General features: G+C 54.4%; 1 pseudogene; it reads left to right on the plus strand.

Moving 5' to 3' along the window:
• Positions 1-749: 749 nt before the first annotated feature.
• Positions 750-1,906, plus strand: LOC109741850 (heat stress transcription factor C-2a-like; annotated as a pseudogene).
• The last annotated feature ends 918 nt before the right edge of the window (positions 1,907-2,824 follow it).

Below are 2,824 nucleotides of genomic sequence, written 5' to 3' on the forward strand. Positions count from 1 at the left end.
CTCCAGGGCGCAGTTGGTCGCCACGTACTACGCCAGATGGCCGACGAGCCGATCGACGTAGCCGTGTCGCCGGGGACCGCGTGCGTGCGTGGTCGCACGTCGGCCTCACCTCAGGCATATATCCGGCAGGCGACAAAGCTAAATCCGGAAATTTTGCACCAACCAATCAGCCGGGGGGAGGGGAGCTGCCATTTTCATCAGCGCCGAGCTCAGCAGCAGGTCGAACCGCTCCATTTTGTATCCCATCAACCAACCCTTTTTATAAATTTTCCCCGGATGGGATGGGGTGTTCGTCCCCTGTCCACACGTTAGATTGTTTCTTTAGATTATTTCTACACATTTTCTACCACTTGTGGCCGCTTTGTTTGGCAGCAGGAGTGTCGCCTACGCCCCACTAGATGAGCGCGACAATCGAGGTCCAAGATCGGGTTTCTATCTTTGCTCATCCAAGACGGAAGAGGCACGTATTTGGGCCCACTGGTGAGCTCGAGGGTCACACCACGCTCTCCAATTAGGAGTTAACTATCGTATGCAGATGTTGACAGGGCGGCTTTCGATTAAAAGTAAGGAGGCTGACAGTTGACAGCGGGGTGATTCATCGTCGGGGAGCGACACGTATCAAGATCCATCTTTTGGCCTGACGAGGTCACGCCACGCAGGGCTCCCCGGCGCGGGCACGCGTCCACTCGTACTTGTCACCTGTCCCATCACGCCTCCCTGCGCGAGTATATGTATAGCTCGGCTACCACTCTCACATCACAAGTCATTCCTCATTCGTGGCGCTAGACCAATCGCGAGTGAAAGATGAGCGGCGGCGGCGCCGGCATGGATTGCTCGGGGAGCGACGGCGGTGGCGGAGGCGGCATGGTGGCGCCGTTCGTGGCCAAGACGTACGCGATGGTGGACGACCCGGCGACGGACGCCGTGGTCGCGTGGGGGCCGGCCAGCAACAGCTTCGTCGTCGCCGACCCCTTCGCCTTCTCGCGCGCGCTGCTCCCCGCGCACTTCAAGCACTCCAACTTCTCCAGCTTCGTCCGGCAGCTCAACACCTACGGCTTCCGCAACGTCGACCCGGACAGGTGGGAGTTCGCGCACGCCTGCTTCCTCCGCGGCCAGACGCACCTCCTGCCCCGCATCGTCCGCCGCCGGACCGGCGGCAAGCGTGGCAAGGAAGACGCCGACGAGGAGGAGGATGAAGACATCAGCAGCAAGATGCTAGCCATGGAGGTGGTCCGGCTGAAGGAGGAGCAGAGGGCCACCGAGGACCGCTTGGCGGCGATGTGGCGCCGGGTGCAGGACGCCGAGCGCCGGCCCAAGCTCATGCTCGCCTTCCTCCTCAAGGTCGTCCGAGACCCCGACATGCTGCGCCGCCTCGTAGGCAACTCGGGCGGCGGCGGCGTGTTATTCCCCGGCGAGGGCGCAGAGGCCAAAAGACCGCGGCTGCTTCTCGACGGGGACGCCCAGGTGGGCAAGAAGATGCGAGTCGACGGCGACGGGCTCTTGTACGGCGGCATCAACCGGCAGGGTCGACTTCACTGGTTTCTACAACAGAGGCGATGGCTTTAGCGACGTGCCGGTGGTGGACGACCCGCCGTACGCTTTCCCCGTCGACGGCGGCTACTGAGCACCGCCTCTTGGTTCAGCTGGTGTTTCTATCTCCGGCTCTCCGCCTACACATTTGTGTACTGTACGTAATACATAGGGACTTTTTGGTTTTTTAGACGACGTGGTAGGAGTACTTCGTGGCAAACTACTTTGTGAGCAAGGAGAGCTACGCTCAGATGGTTTGATTTTTTTTGTGAAGGAGCCCATCAAGGTTTAAGTTTTAAAAGTGACACCGTGTACCCACTATGTTAAGTTTATTTTGCTATGTATGTTTAATGGGAGCAGACGTTTTCGTCGACTATGACACATCGATAATGTATGTGTATGTTTAACGGGAGCAGACGCTCTCGTCGACTACGACACATCTATAATTACTTGGTCAATATCAAGATGTTATGTTAGTCTAGTATCTTGAAAGTGGTCCTAAAGATAGAGTGTCTATGTGCATTCACAGAATGTGAGTGTATATGAGGCTCTGTGCTTGTGCCTTGTGTTAGAAAACAAGGGAAGCATGTTGCTCATGAATCAGGGTGCTTCGGTACAAAAACAAACTCCATTTGTCGTGAGTCATTTATTTTGGATCTAGGAATTTGGTTGCTGGTGACCCTTTATGTTTTTATAATCCAATAATTTCATTTATCACGAAATCCCTTTAGAAACAACACCTTATAAATAAAAAAGTCAACTTGATCTTCTCATATGCCTTTGGAAAACATAGAACTTCCCTTCTTACCATAAATGAAATTGAGGGCCTCATGGAAGAGCAGAACTCCTCCCATAATGGATTTTCCTCCTTTTATAATGTTTCTTTTACGAGAAAACTTTCGATCTATTCATCTTCAATCATGGCAGTACAACGTGTTGGGGAACGTAGCAGAAATTCAAAATTTTCTACGCATCACCAAGATCAATCTATGTAGTAATCTAGCAACGAGGGGAAGGGGAGTGCATCTACATACCCTTGTAGATCGCGATGCGGAAGCGTTGCAAGAACGCGGATGAGGGAGTCGTACTCGTAGCGATTCAGATCGCGGTTGATTCCGATCTAAGCACCGAAGAACGGTGCCTCCGCGTTCAACATACGTGCAGCCCGGTGACGTCTCCCACGCCTTGATCCAGCAAGGAGAGAGGGAGAGGTTGGGGAAGACTCCATCCAGCAGCAGCACGACGGCGTGGTGGTGATGGAGGAGCGTGGCAATCCCGCAGGGCTTCGCCAAGC

This window comes from Aegilops tauschii, chromosome 4 (genome assembly GCF_002575655.3).
Source record: "Aegilops tauschii subsp. strangulata cultivar AL8/78 chromosome 4, Aet v6.0, whole genome shotgun sequence".
Lineage (NCBI taxonomy): Eukaryota > Viridiplantae > Streptophyta > Magnoliopsida > Poales > Poaceae > Aegilops > Aegilops tauschii.